General features: G+C 41.4%; 1 protein-coding gene and 2 long non-coding RNA genes across 4 annotated transcripts in view; 1 reads left to right on the forward strand and 2 right to left on the reverse strand.

Annotated features, from left to right (window-relative positions):
• Nucleotides 1–15,596, forward strand: part of slc24a2 (solute carrier family 24 member 2) — a 124,441-nt gene that overhangs the window by 33,652 nt on the left and 75,193 nt on the right. The gene's annotated exons all lie outside the window — the stretch shown is intronic.
• On the reverse strand, nt 2,833–4,021 carry LOC134296589 (uncharacterized). Its single transcript, XR_010003384.1, has 2 exons — nt 3,413–4,021; nt 2,833–3,326 (listed from the first exon to the last, which is right to left on the reverse strand). It is a non-coding gene; the product is annotated as an uncharacterized LOC134296589 (long non-coding RNA).
• Nucleotides 8,410–9,528, reverse strand: LOC134296590 (uncharacterized). The gene is made up of 2 exons (XR_010003385.1): nt 8,990–9,528; nt 8,410–8,903 (listed from the first exon to the last, which is right to left on the reverse strand). It is a non-coding gene; the product is annotated as an uncharacterized LOC134296590 (long non-coding RNA).

The raw sequence follows: 15,596 nt of genomic DNA on the forward strand, positions 1-15,596 counted from the left end.
GGTTTCGTGGTAAACAGAGTACGAGTAATGAGACCTGTCTGCCTGCTTCAGCTATGTCCTTAGCAAGCATACATTCCTTTCTTGCTGTTCTCTGGATTTTTCTGCAACAGTTGTTAGAAGTGTTCTAGCCAATATTTTTCCATACTAAATGCCTGTAATTTTACTTGCTCACATAAAACAGATAATTAGAGCATACATATTAATTTTTTATTATATTGAGTTACTACTTTAAAAAATGATGGTATTCTTCACCCACCATCATAAAAACCTCACACAAATGCAGTTTTAGTAGTCCAACTGTGTTTTAGTCCTTGAATAATATGCCTTCGCAGTATCTTACTTTTAAGCAAGCATACAACATTAGTTTACATTTATGTTCCCTTATTTAGATACAGCAGTGGAAAATGTCTTACCATTTAGCAACCAGTCTCTTCTTTTACGGCCTACTGAAATGTGTGCATGCAAAAATTGTAAACATCCCCATGTGCATGAAAAATTCAGCAGCATTTGCAATCCTCTTGTAGTTCCTGCTTATAATGTTTTGGATTGATTCAACTTGACTCCTGGCCACCAATGAACTCTAGTTTAGAATTGTTGACATATTCAGATTAAAAATGGCAGCATCAGATGTGCATTCCTTGTGATTTACATATGAAACAAAGTTGCTATTTAGTTATTTCTGCAATTGCTACTTCCATGAATAAATACACTGCCTAGTTTGGCTATCAGGGAAAGCTGCATGTCTAGTTGGTCAGCTTGTGGATTGGAGCCCGGCAGTCTTTCTCTAATCTCCTTCCTTTACAGAGATCAAAGTATAATAATTTTTTTACATATTGGGCTGAAAGCTGTTCTGATAAAAAATACTAATGTCCCTAATGCAGGATTGACCTCTCTAACCTCCAACCTTAAGTCCCTCTCTTGCTGGCAGTGGCGGCTAGGTAGAAAAAGCTGCTCTGCCTAATGCGTGTCAAGGAAGCACATTTATGCAGTCTCACAACAGATTTTGTTATTTAAAGGAAGAGTAGTTGTTATTACAATCCAGCTTAAGGTGCCATCAGCCAACAAAAAAACCAAAGTAAAAAAAACATTGTGCCACCTGGCACCTGGCATTGCCTAAATTTTAACCTGGCCATCGCAACTCATAAAATCAATGACTGTGAGTTTCTAATTTGGAATGCAAAGCTCCAGCAGCTGGGAGACTGAATCAGGCTAGGTTTTTATTTTAGTGTACAGCCCTCCCTCCCTTCTTCCCGTCCTTCTTCTTTTTCCTTTATTAGAACATATGTCCTGCCTTTATAAACCAAAGCATTTTAGCTTACAGACAGAATCCAAAATATAGGTTAAAACCATACTGAAAACAAAAGATATGAAAGAGTGAATGAGTAAATAATTGGCTAAATGAAGTAGTACAAAGCAAAATCAAATGCTATCAGAGCAAGGAGATGGATTCACATTTTTAAAAAAGTTTAAGATGTAAGAAATATGAAGCAGAATAAAATTTTAAAAAAATCAGAGGTTTTGATGCTCCTGTTGGAAAGTCCTTATCTTGAGCATCCTTCCTCAAGTAGAAAGTGAGCAGACCCAAAAAAGGCCTTCAAGGGTGATTTTGAAGTAAAAACTTTGCCTCTTTAGCATAATTTGCCTTTGTTAGGTAGCTATTTAGGTGGCTCCTTTACAAACCTGGCTCAAGGTCAACTAATGAGAAAGGTTAATGGTAACAAGAAGCCATTGAAATCCACAAGCATGTGTACAATTTCAACAGAAAGGAGGAAACCATGAAAATGAACAAAATCTGGCTACCTGTATTAAAAAAAACCTCTAAAATCAGGACAGTAATTTAAAAAAAACACTCAGAAAACAGGGCAGAAACAGAAACCAGGCAGGAAGCAATCAGGGCCAGCTAACACCTCCCAACAAAGGATTCCCCCAGGCAGGAAGCAGCCAGACTTTGAAGTTCCAAGGCCATTCAGTGCTAATCTAGGTATCCAACATTCACACTTGCCTCAAACAGACAGAGTTCTTTCTCCCACCCTGGACATTTCACAGATATATAAACCCCACTTGCCTAGTTTACAACAGACCTCACACCTTTGAGGATGCCTGCAATAGATGTGGGCAAAACATCAGGAGAGAATGCTTCTGGAACATGGCTATATAGCCCGAAAAACTCACAGCAACCCAGTGATTCCGGCCATGAAAGCCTTCAACAACACACTAACGGTAATCTCAGTATTTTATAACTAGGCAACATGTATAACAGTGACAGCTAAGGCAATGCTTTCTGTTGATAGAAATTGGGCTTACAGGAGGTCTGCGATGATGGTAGACAATATGTTTGATTTCTGTTTTTCCTCGATCTGTTAATGAGAAATCCATCCTATTGTATCTCGCTGAATGAGATCTCACTTTCAGAAATGAACTGCAAGATAACAAGCCTTTCAGATTAATTGAAAACTGAGTGTGGGTATAGACAGAGGGTAAAAGCAAGACTCATAGGAGCTTTATTGCCATACAGTACAACCCCCTTATCCATGGATTTGATATCCACAGTTTCACTTGCCCACACTGCAGCAATTATCCTCCCCTCTGAAGTGTTTGTGGGCTTCTCTAGTAATATGTATGTCATACTATACTTCTCTTCTGCCCTTATACTGATGCACTCCTGTTTTATTGCTCCATAGGAAATGTTCAGACAGAGTACATAATGCCATAAAATGAAATGTGGCAAAACATTCTAAAATTTCAAGGGATACAATTCAGGATTATTTTATTTAACTTGCCCAGTCTGAAAGATGTTCCGAATGATACTGTCAAGGACAGAACACCACAAGATCAAAGATAACAGAGTTTATTGGATTTACAGAACTCAAAATGCCCGTAAAAGACAAGGGCAAGGCAACTTTAGCCTTTAAAAACAAAAAGGGGCAAGAAAAACGTTCAAAAGATAAACCGGATTAAACCGGAGTTTAATCCGGGTAAAATCAAAACAGCTTGCTTCAGCCTGGGGATAAACAAACAGAAGCTGGGAAACAAAGAGTTCAAAAGAATGCAACTAATTGGCAGCAGATGCCTCTCTGCTGCCAGCACTATGTTTTGAGTAACTAGGAGTCACTCCTTCACACAGCAAGGCAAATTTCCAATACAAACTCAGCAGCCAAGGATTGAAGCAGTAGCGTAGTCCCAGTTCGTTCCGAAGGTCGAGAGGCAGAATCAGACGTTTGCAGTTTTCCAAGTCCAATAGGAGAAAGCGAGCCCGTAGTCAGTTTTCAGTCCGTAAATCCAGAGTAGCAGATGGCGTCCGTCAAGAAGACGACGGAAGGTCAAAGCTATTGAGATTAAGCAGAGGTTTTGCACAAACAAAAGCCCACACAATTCCTCCCGCCGTCTGAACCCAAATTCCAAAACAACTTACGTATCAGCACACGAAAACACACCAGTCTTCAGGAAAGCGTCCCACACAGATCCCAAGCGTTCGTCCAGATTACCTTGCCCAACGCAATTTGCAATTGCTCCCAAGCCTCATTTTATGCCAGTTACAAATCCTCATCACTATCAGCTGCCCTCCTTAACCCGGGCGTTTCCTCATCACTTTCCTCATCAGAGCTGGAACACCTCTGACTACGCCCCACAGCATCCCCAGCTGTGGATCCCGTCCCATCCCTCCAGCTTGTCCATGGGTCTAATCCTGAAGGTCCCCATTCATCTTCCATCCCATTATTGCCAGTGGCACCCAACTCCTCCCTTACCCGAGTCCAATCCATCTCATCCTCTTCCGAGCTAACCAGCTCTTCCTCCATTCTCTCCGTGAACCCCTTAAAAGATTCTTCGTCAGATGGTTCTGCAAAGATATCTCGCAGCCTCTTTCTTTCTCGCTCCTCGAGAGTATCTGACTCTCGAGGAGTCTTACGTCCACGTCTGCCAGAAGCAGAGCCATGAGGCTCAATCATAACACTATCCCCTCTCACAAAGGCCTCCTCCCCCGAAGGCGGAGAGGTGGCAGTGATATCCTCCGCTATAGCATTACGACAACTGGAGGTATCCAATTTCAACAGCGAACGATGGAACACTGGATGGACCTTTAAACTAGACGGTAAACGCAAACGAAACGCAACGGAAGAGATCTTTTTAACTATAGGAAAGGGACCCAAATACCGAGGCGCAAACTTTCCCCCAGCCTGTTTAATATGCTTGGAAGACAACCACACCAAATCCCCTTCTTCCAACTCCTCCCCTGCCTGCCTGCGGCGATCGGCCTGAGTCTTTTGCGTTGCCTTAGCTTCCAACAGCAAGCGACGGGCAACATCATGCAACGCAGCCATTTCCGAGGAGCGGTACACAGGGTCAGAAGAGACCACATTGGTCGACGGCGCCACACCTCCCCGTGGGTGAAAACCATAAGTCAGTTCAAATGGCGTATGCTGACTAGACGTGTGCACCGCATTGTTGTAAGCAAACTCCGCCACCGGTAGCCACTTCACCCAAGCAGTGGGTTGATCTAAACAAAAACAACGTAAATATTGCTCTAAGAGCCCATTAACCCGTTCCGACTGACCATCCGTTTGCGGATGAAACGCTGAAGAGACGTTTAACTTAGTACCTAAGCACTCATGGAAGTGTTTCCAAAAGCGTGACACAAATTGTGGAGCCCTATCCGAAATAATCACCTCAGGAGCTCCGTGCAAACGGTAGATGTGCTTAGTAAACAATAAGGCCAACGTAGGGGCCGCCGGAATGGTCGAACAAGGAATAAAATGAGCCAGCTTGCTAAATAAATCCACCACCACCCAAATACAAGTATAACCCCCAGACTTAGGCAAATCTGAAATGAAATCCATGGAAATGATTTGCCATGGCCTCTCAGGAACAGGTAGAGACGACAACAAACCTCTAGGGCGCCCCACAGGCATCTTACTCTGCTGGCAAACAGCGCAGCTGTCACAAAAGCGCAGAATGTCTTGCCGCATCTTTGGCCACCAGTAGCTCCTGGTAATGAGCTGCACGGTCTTGAATCTGCCAAAGTGCCCAGCCATGGGTTCATCATGGTGGGCTCTAATTACCTCTAACCTGAGGGCCCCCACTGGTACATAGACCTGCCCCCTGCGTACCAATACTCCGTCTTGGTCTTGTAGGTGAGGCAGTATTGTACGGTTACCTGCTGACAACAGCATGAGTTGTTCCTGAGTCCACACATCTTCTCTTTGAGCTTCAATGATCTGGTCATGTAACCCGGGCTCATTATCTACAACACATAGAGAGGCAGTAGGCAAGATGGTTTGACATACTACCTGCTCATTGGTCTTAAACTCCGGCTTGCGGGACAAGGCATCGGCCCGCAAGTTTGCCTTCCCTTCCACAAATTGCACCTTGAAGTTAAACCTGGAGAAAAACAAAGCCCATCGGATTTGACGCTGGTTTAACTTTTTAGCTGTTTGCAAGTGCTCCAAATTCTTATGATCAGACCTGACCACGATTTGGTGTCGGCCCCTTCTAGCCAGTGCCGCCACACCTCAAACGCCACCTTAATTGCCAACAACTCCTTCTCCCATATGGTATAGTTCTGCTCAAATGGTGTTAGTTGCCGCGAATAAAATCCACAGGGACGCAAGGTCCCTGAAGAATCTTTCTGAGACAATACAGCCCCCAACGCGTAGCTAGAAGCGTCTGCTTCTACCACGAACGGTTTGTCTACATCAGGGTGTGTTAGTATGTTGTCTGATTGAAAGCTAGATTTTAGTTGCAAAAACGCGTCGTGAGCTTCCCGCCCCCACACAAATGGCTGTTTCTTACGCAGGAGCTGCGTCAAAGGCACCGTGAGCTTGGCAAAATTCGGGATAAACTCCCGGTAGTAATTGGCGAACCCTAAGAACCTTTGCACATCCTTCTTGGTCTTGAGCTCCTGCCATGAGTTGACTGCGTCAACCTTATGTGGGTCCATTTTAAGTTCCCTACCTGACACTACATGACCTAGGAACTCCACTTCAGGCACATGAAAGACGCACTTGGAAGCCTTGGCGAAGAGCCCACTAGCCCGCAGGCGGTGCAGAACCTGCTTGACATGCTGACGATGTTCTTTCTCGTCCTTAGAAAAAATCAAGATATCATCCAAATAAACTACCACAAATTGATCAATTAGGTCCCTAAACACATCGTTTATGAACCTCTGGAAGACCGCGGGCGCATTGCAAAGTCTGAAAGGCATGACTCGGAACTCGTGGCATCCGAAACACGTGTTAAATGCCGTCTTCCATTCATCACCTTCCCGTATTCTGATTAAGTTATACGCCCCCCGCAGGTCAAGTTTGGTAAAGACCTTAGCCCCTTGCACCCTTGATAGCAGTTCCGAGATTAAAGGTAGCGGGTACCTATCCCGAATGGTGTATTTGTTAAGGATACGATAGTCGCAAACCAACCTAAGGTCCTCAGTCTTCTTGGCCACAAAGAATACCGGCGCCGCAGTTGGAGAGCTAGATGGGCGAATAAACCCCTTGGCTAAATTCTCATCTAGGAACTCTCGTAAAGCTTGCCTTTCCGGTACAGTCAAGGCGTACAGCCTTCCCGCTGGCAATCTTGCACCTTCCGCTAGTTTAATGGCGCAATCATACGGCCTATGCGGCGGTAACTTGTCCGCTTCCTTTTTACAGAATACATCAGCGAACTCCCCATACTCATCAGGCACTCCCTCCATATCAGGCTGAGTAGTATTCAGAGTACAACAACCCTGCCTCTTTAAGGTCAGCTTACGTGCCACCCAATCCACTTGTGGATTTACTACGGCTAGCCAATCCATCCCCAAGATCACATCGTATCTGGGCAAGCTTGTAATATCCCACACAAACGTTCCCGTTACTCCCTGCACTTCCCACATTACTGCTGAGGTCTCATGGTTAACCACCCCAGTCTCCAATAGTCTCCCATCCGCACCTTCCACCCACACGTCGCATGCCTTGCGCACTATAGGAATGCCATGCTTCCTAGCAAACTCAATATCTACGTAAGAGACCGTAGCCCCTGAGTCCAGCAGTGCCAAAGTAGAAACAAGTTCCTTTCCCCCAACAGATAACGTAATGGGTACGAAAACATGCTTCTTCCCCTCAGCTGACTGCTTTAGAAGCCCTAATGCGTTGGACTCACGTCGCACTAGGGCTGGCCTTTTCCCGACAGCTGGGAAGATTTCACATTACAGTTTTTGGCAAAATGCCCAGCATTCCCACAGTACAAACACAACCCCAGCTGCCTCCTACGGTTCTTTTCTTCAGTAGACAGCTTTTTAAAAACCCCAAGCTCCATAGGCTCTTCCCCCATCACCACAGGTGCCTTGGTTACATGCATAGGTGGCGCACACATTGCTTTTGAGTGCTTACAGGACTCGAACCTGGCGTCCAAACGCAGCACTTTAGCTACTAAGGCGTCCCAATTTTCAGCCGGCTCCAAGCGTGCCAATTCGTCCTGGAGGTAATCACTTAAACCAGCAGTAAACAAAAGCATGAATGCATTTTCCCCCCAATCCAGCTGGTGACGGTACAAATTAAACTTATTTAAGTAATCCAAAACAGTCCCCTTTCCCTGTTTCAACTGATACAGAGCCCACCCAGCATTCTCCGTACGGAGGGGATCCCCAAAAGTGTCAGTTAGAAGCTTCTTGAAATTATTCAAATTGTCTTTGACTGGGTCATTTCCCAAAATCAAATTGGTGGCCCATTGTCCTGCAGGACCAGTCAACAAACTCAAAATAAATGCCACCTTGCTAGTGTCCGTAGGGTAAGCATGAGCACTGAGCTGAGAAAAATAAAGCTCAACTTGTGCCAAAAAAGTTGGCAGGTTGCACCTGGATCCGTCAAAGCGTTCAGGAGTCAAAACATGTCCTTTAACAGCATGGGCTGCTTGACTGACGTTAAAGGCCGCCTGTAATTGGTCAAACTTAGCCTTTAACTCATCCATCGTCTTCCTGACGAGATTTATTACTGCAGTAAACTTTTTTATGGGCGTTGGGCAATCTGTCAAGGACAGAACGCCACAAGATCAAAGATAACAGAGTTTATTGGATTTACAGAACTCAAAATGCCCGTAAAAGACAAGGGCAAGGCAACTTTAGCCTTTAAAAACAAAAAAGGGCAAGAAAATCCACAGTTTCACTTGCCCACACTGCAGCAATTATCCTCCCCTCTGAAGTGTTTGTGGGCTTCTCTAGTAATATGTATGTCATACTATACTTCTCTTCTGCCCTTATACTGATGCACTCCTGTTTTATTGCTCCATAGGAAATGTTCAGACAGAGTACATAATGCCATAAAATGAAATGTGGCAAAACATTCTAAAATTTCAAGGGATACAATTCAGGATTATTTTATTTAACTTGCCCAGTCTGAAAGATGTTCCGAATGATACTGTCAAGGACAGAACACCACAAGATCAAAGATAACAGAGTTTATTGGATTTACAGAACTCAAAATGCCCGTAAAAGACAAGGGCAAGGCAACTTTAGCCTTTAAAAACAAAAAGGGGCAAGAAAAACGTTCAAAAGATAAACCGGATTAAACCGGAGTTTAATCCGGGTAAAATCAAAACAGCTTGCTTCAGCCTGGGGATAAACAAACAGAAGCTGGGAAACAAAGAGTTCAAAAGAATGCAACTAATTGGCAGCAGATGCCTCTCTGCTGCCAGCACTATGTTTTGAGTAACTAGGAGTCACTCCTTCACACAGCAAGGCAAATTTCCAATACAAACTCAGCAGCCAAGGATTGAAGCAGTAGCGTAGTCCCAGTTCGTTCCGAAGGTCGAGAGGCAGAATCAGACGTTTGCAGTTTTCCAAGTCCAATAGGAGAAAGCGAGCCCGTAGTCAGTTTTCAGTCCGTAAATCCAGAGTAGCAGATGGCGTCCGTCAAGAAGACGACGGAAGGTCAAAGCTATTGAGATTAAGCAGAGGTTTTGCACAAACAAAAGCCCACACAATTCCTCCCGCCGTCTGAACCCAAATTCCAAAACAACTTACGTATCAGCACACGAAAACACACCAGTCTTCAGGAAAGCGTCCCACACAGATCCCAAGCGTTCGTCCAGATTACCTTGCCCAACGCAATTTGCAATTGCTCCCAAGCCTCATTTTATGCCAGTTACAAATCCTCATCACTATCAGCTGCCCTCCTTAACCCGGGCGTTTCCTCATCACTTTCCTCATCAGAGCTGGAACACCTCTGACTACGCCCCACAGCATCCCCAGCTGTGGATCCCGTCCCATCCCTCCAGCTTGTCCATGGGTCTAATCCTGAAGGTCCCCATTCATCTTCCATCCCATTATTGCCAGTGGCACCCAACTCCTCCCTTACCCGAGTCCAATCCATCTCATCCTCTTCCGAGCTAACCAGCTCTTCCTCCATTCTCTCCGTGAACCCCTTAAAAGATTCTTCGTCAGATGGTTCTGCAAAGATATCTCGCAGCCTCTTTCTTTCTCGCTCCTCGAGAGTATCTGACTCTCGAGGAGTCTTACGTCCACGTCTGCCAGAAGCAGAGCCATGAGGCTCAATCATAACAGATACAACAAGTCCACTCCAAGTATGAGCCATGGGGCAACAAGCCAAGCTCATTGTATCCCAGCTTGGTACAAGATAGGGCCAGACATGTCATCTTGAAGTGTCCCATTCTCCTACATTGCATACCTCCATCACTCAGAGCCTCTCCCTCAAGCTTAAGATGGGTTCTGTAAACCGATATCTTAGGTCATTCATAACTATCTTTACATAGCTGCAGATGTGATGTAGGATCTTAACCTTTCCATCTATATATATAAAAGAGTGATGGCATCAGGGCAGCGGACAAAGCAACAAAACTACAGGCCCCCCAACCTCGAAATTTGACAACACAACCCATCACACATGCCTCAGGGTTGATACAACAAAAAGAAAAGAAAAATAAAGTCCTAATTAGAGGGAGAGCAATAATTGTTTTTATCCAATTGCTGCCAGTTTAGAGGGCTAATCTCTGCCCACTTCGTTGCCTAGCAACCAAGGGACAGCCAGGTTTCAGTTAGGGGACAGGCAAATTTAGGCCTCACTTAGGCTTCTTCCACAGATTATCTAATTTGCACTGGATTATATGGCAGTGTAGACTCAAGGCCCTTCCACACAGCTATAGAACCCATTTATAATCTTATATTATCTGCTTTGCACTGGATTATCTTGACTCCATACTGCCATATAATCCACTTCAGTGTGCATTTTATACAGCTGTGAAGAAGGAGCCTCATATAATCCAGTTCTGAGCAGATAATATAAGATTATCAATATACAGTAAACTCTCACTTATCCAACATAAACAGGCCAGCAGGATAAGTAAATATATTGGATAATAAGAAGGGATTCAGGAAAAGCTGATTAAACATCAAATTAGGTAATCATTATACAAATTAAGCACCAAAACATCATATTATACAACAAATTTGACAGAAAAGGTAGTTCCACGCGCAGTAATGCTATGTAGTAATTACAGTAGAGTCTCACTTATCCAACACTCACTTATCCAATGTTCTGGATTATCCAACGCATTTTTGTAGTCAATGTTTTCAATATATCGTGATATTTTGGTGCTAAATTAATAAATACAGTAATTACTACATAGCATTACTGCGTATTGAACTACTTTTTCTGTCAAATTTGTTGTCTAACATGATGTTTTGGTGTTTCATTTGTAAAATCATAACCTAATTTGATATTTAATAGTCTTTTCCTTAACGCCTCCTTATTATCCAACATATTCGCTTATCCAACATTTTGCCAGCTCACTTATGTTGGATAAGTAAGACTTTACTGTACTGTATTTACAAATTTACCAGTAAAATATCACAATGAATTTAAAACACTGACTACAAAAACATTGATTATGAAAAGGCAGACTGCGTTGGATAATCCAGAACATTGTATAAGCGAATGTTGGATAAGTGAGATTCTACTTTGATATGAAATAATTTCTAGGATAGAATAATGCAGAACAATATAATCTCTAAAACCAGGACAGTAATAAAAAAATAAAGAAAGTAAATAAAGCAAGGAAATTGGAAATTCCACAAAGGAAACAATCAGGGCCAACTAACACCTCCCAAGAAAGGATTCTTCCAGAAAGGAAGCTGAGAAGGCAGTGAAGCACTATGTATTACCAAAGTCATTATTATTACTATCATTACTATCATTACTATTATTATTATTATTATTATTATTATTATTATTATTATTATTATTATTGTGTTGTGGTCAACCGTGAAAATGAATACAATCTGGCTCCAAGTATTCAAAAACACTAAAATCAGAATATATAAAAATTAATGTGGTATAATAAAACAGAACAATACAATCTCTAAAATTAGAACACTAAATAAAGAACAACACTCTGAAAACAAGGCAATTCCAGACAGGAAAGAATCAGGGCCAGCTAACACCTCCCAACAAAGTATTCCCATCATCAAAGTCTGGCCAATCCTCTGTTTTCTCAGGGCCACAGACAGTAGAAGCACATAAAATATCGCAAACAACACCACTCTGAAAACAAGGCAATTCCAGACAGGAAAGGATCAGGGCCAGCTAACACCTCCCAACAAAAAAATCACTCAGGGAGGAAACAGCTAGGCTTTAAATCTGCAAGGCCATTACATCCTAATCATTTTTCCTAATTGCAGCATTCATACTTGCCTCCAACAGACAAAAAAAAACCAATCAGAAATATTGTATATTCACAACCTTTAGGAAATAATATCCCCTGATGGCACAGCATGTTAAAGCGCTGAGCTGCTGAACTTCTGGACCGAAAGGCCGCAGGTTTGAATTGGGGGAGCGGAGAGAGCCCCCACTGTTAGCCCCAGCTTCTGCCAACCCAGAAGTTCAAAAACATGTAAATGTGAGTGCATCAATAAGTACTGCTCCGGCGGGAAGGTAACGCCGCTCCATGCAGTCATCCCACATGACCTTGGAGGAGTCTACGGACAACACTGGCTCTTCGGCTTAGAAATGGAGATGAGCACCAACCCCCAGAATCAGACATGACTGGACTTAACATCAGGGGAAAATGTTTACCCTTTACCTTAACTACCACCAATTCCTCAATACTTTATTTCCCATACCACCATTCTTCGCCACAGCAACGCGTGGCCGGGCACAGCTAGTACATTATAAGACTATGAACAAAAACAACATGAGATACATGCATTGATGAATGTAATATAGAAGGTAACAAGGATTATTAATCAAGTAAAGTTCTTTAACTAAGCATTGTCTCAATTAGCCTTTGTTATCTTCCCATTGGGATTTATGTTGAAGGAAGTACTGCTCCCATATTTGCTAGGGATAAATGAAATTGCAGGGGTCATATTGTATATGCCCAAATCCTTTTAAAGGCTGGTGTCTTGGGAGGGTTTTTTGGTCCTTAACCAAAATTGCAAAAACCCGGTTTGAATAAAATATCAAAATGTATTCAAAGTATTGTAATAATGGAAGGTATTTTTTCCAGAGCAACTTAAGAAAACTTGCAAGCAAATTAACAATGGGGTTTAAAAGGGTGTGTATCTTTCATGAGTTTTGTAGGTTTCTGATAACAATTCAAAGAAAAGCTCAAGCCTTGCTTTTATATATAAAATACATCACTATATATAAAAGACATTACTCCATTATTAAACATATGGTGTTTGTTTTGCACAAATGCCACAATGACTTTTCTGACTGAAATTTAATTAATTTAATACCAAAAATGCACTTTTTATAACACACATTTCACTTTGTGAGGATGTACGAAGATTTAGGTTTCTTAGAGTGTTGTTAATTTTTACAAATAACAGATACGTTCAACTATTTACTTTGTATGGTATAATAATAGGAAAGTCTGTGATGTTATTTGAAATTCTTCTACCATTTTGACAACAGTGGTGGTGGTGGTGATGATGATGATGATGATGATGATGATGATACAGTAATTAAAATACTTATGTCCTGCTATTAGTTAGTGATCTTAGGACAGTGTGAGAAAAAAATACCTTAAACAGTAGATAATTTAAAATACAGAAATTTATTTGCCGAGGTTTATTTCCGACATTTCTACCCTGCCCTTCTCCCCGAGGGGTTCTTAGATGGTCAATACAAAAATATATGTGAGACAGTTCTGCAATATATGATAACAGTTGCAAGATTACTTTATGCACACAGAAGGAAAAAAAATATTCTTTCAACAGATTAACTGGCTGCTGTAAGATATGACTAAGATGGACAAACCAGCAATTTTGATTAAGGAAAATACAGGAACAAAATTAAAGCAATATTTTCAGTATTTTGCTGCATATTTAAGAGACCAGGATACATCCTAAAAATTGTGCTGTGTGTGTGTGTTTTTGTTTTATAGAAAAAGTTAAAAGCTGTTCAAAACTATTCACATGTGCAAATTTGGAGGAAATATGTTTTATTAAGTCAGTTAGATAGTATCTATACTACCATCTGTCCAATTTATGTTTTTAGAACATACAGGAAAAAGTAGTATTTCTGAATCTCCTTGCAGGCTGATGTTCAAACAAGGTGTTCGCCCCAAATAGACCCATTGAAATTAATGAAATCCTATTGGCATCAGTGAGTCTGTTTTAGTTGAGTGTTATTCATTTCCATGAGTGTTATTCATTTCAGTGGATCTTCTATTTAAGCCTAACTTTGGATGTAACTCTACTGAACTACTTGGTATGATCTCAGTGTCAGAATCATTGTGTTAGAGAGCCCAGGCTACAGAATGATGTATTCAAGCATTATTTTCAGAATGCATTACGTCAGTGGTAATAACTAAACACTTAGGTCAGATTCCATGTGCTATCGCTGGACACATGGTTCAGAGTTATTTCTGTAACTAGGGATTGCCCAGACGCCGGATTGCATATAGACTTTTGCACTGGATTCCGAAATGGATGAGCTAGATATAGTTAGTTAGTGTATGTATGTGCCTTGAAGTCAGCTGCCGATTTTTGGCAACCCCATGAACACTGGGGGTTTTTAAGCAAGGAATACTCCTTTGTCAGCTCCGTCCTCTGGAATATAGCATATAGTACCAGTATATGGTGCTGGTCTCCCATCCAAACACAAACTAAAACTGACTTTGTTTAGTTACCAAGATCAGGTAGGGTCTCATGCTTTTAGGGCGGTGGTTCTCAACCTGTGAGTCCCCGGATGCTTTGGGCTTCAACTCCCAGAAATCCTAACAGCTGGTAAACTGGATGGGATTTCTGGGAGTTGTAGGCCAAAACACCTGGAGACCCACAGGTTGAGAACCACTGTTTGAGAGCATAGTAGATTTAAGTGAAGTTAGCCTTTTTACGCTATTTTCTTTCCATAAGTCAATCCAGGTTTTGTTTATGTCTCATGGGCCCAAAGCTATAGGACAAATGTGGTGTCTCTATATCTAAATTCTATTATATTCAAGCATTTTATAGAATTATTATACTTGACCAGCATAGTTTAAACCTGGGTTTTGATAAATAATGTTCATTCTGCAATTTTCCTGCATACAACTACAAAGTATGTGTATGTTAATTCCAGACTCAATATCCTGACTGAAGTGATTTACAGAAGGATTTGTCAGTAATTGAATATTTATTTTATGGTAGTTGTTTCTTTCCAAAATGTTAGTAACTCTACCAAACTTTCATAAGCTTCAAGTGTGAACATTCATTTTATTAGAAGACTTTGGCTCCATCTACACTGCCATATAATGCAGTTTCATGATGCAGTTTAACTGCATTGAACTACATTATATGACAGTGTAGACTCATATTATGCAGTTCAATACAGTAAAATGGCACTATGAAACTGCATTATATGGCAGTGTAGATGGGGCCTTTGTTTTCTTTATTAATCAGAATAGATAGTCTTTGGACAAGTTTTATAGGTGATTTGCATGAAAACCTGAGGATAATGATGAAAGTAATTCAGCAGATATATAGCCTTATACTTGAACATGTTGCCAGTTACTCATTAAATGTTTTAAATCTATTAGATAATAGAGCAAAGAGAGTTCAAAACTGATAGCCTTTGTTTTTGGAAATTATCAGGCTATCATCAATCCACCTGTCACTCAGCCATGATGATTTTTTTAATGAAGATTTAAGATTTTTATCCATTCATCCAATGGAATATTCCTATCTTTTCGACCCTTGCAGGTTCTAGAAAGACCCAAAACCATTTTGAGTCGAGTTTTTTGTTGCTTTTTTTTAAGTTCCAGGAGACCATGCTAGTCTATTGCAATCCTGAATCTTGTGAAAATGATAATGAAATTTAATAATTAGCAGTAGTAAATTAAAATACATTTAAAGAGGAGTCTTGTGCTAACTTGAAGAACAACAACCCTACAGTTATGATGATGGGGCCAATTGGTTTGTTGGATTTCAGAGCACCTCAATTATCTTCTTTAAAACTTCTTTTAAAAACAATATGCAAGGTTATACCTTGACAGAATCATGCTGAGATGATAAGAAGCGCAACCTTATTTTACAGCTTTCTTGCAATTCCATGTTTTCATTTTCCTTAACGAAGATTATTGAGGAATCTTCTTTTCTGTTGTATACATATCAAGTTATCAAACCTTTGGGC

The sequence above is a fragment of the Anolis carolinensis genome, chromosome 2, assembly GCF_035594765.1.
Source record: "Anolis carolinensis isolate JA03-04 chromosome 2, rAnoCar3.1.pri, whole genome shotgun sequence".
In the NCBI taxonomy this organism is placed as follows: Eukaryota; Metazoa; Chordata; class Lepidosauria; order Squamata; family Dactyloidae; genus Anolis; species Anolis carolinensis.